We start from the raw sequence: 517 nt of genomic DNA, 5'->3' as shown, positions 1-517 counted from the left end.
GGGGAGGGGGACTGACCTCTCCCAGTGATAGGAGTGCAAGAACACATGATAATTATTTCCAAGAGTCACCAGTTTGAAATGTTTTAATATATCATAAATCTTGACCGGGACTTTTCTTTTCTTTCACCAGCTTAATGTATATCCACATCTTTTGTCATTAAATATATTTTTCACTAGAAGTGTTAGTTTTTAAATTAAATGTTTTATAAATCCATTATTTTCTTTGTGGTATCTTCCTCTTAAATTACTAGGTGTTTATGTTGTCTGGTAGTTCATTCATTCTACATTTTGAAGAAAGTAGGCGGTTTATTGATTAGTAGTTATTTGGTGATAAGCAAAGAAATAGTCTTATAACTGTTTAAAACAAATGAAACCTAGTAAGAAAGAAATCACTAAATCTGTAAAATTTCAGGTAAAACTAGATTCATTTTTGGGCTGTAGTTTAAAGTTACATTGAAAATTTCCAAAAATGGTATAATCTTTTTTTGATACACAAAAAAAAGGAAAGTTAGCATGC

Source organism: Penaeus monodon, chromosome 29 (genome assembly GCF_015228065.2).
Source record: "Penaeus monodon isolate SGIC_2016 chromosome 29, NSTDA_Pmon_1, whole genome shotgun sequence".
NCBI lineage: Eukaryota > Metazoa > Arthropoda > Malacostraca > Decapoda > Penaeidae > Penaeus > Penaeus monodon.
The sequence above is the reverse complement of the archived record's forward strand: the minus strand, read 5'-3'. Positions refer to the sequence as shown.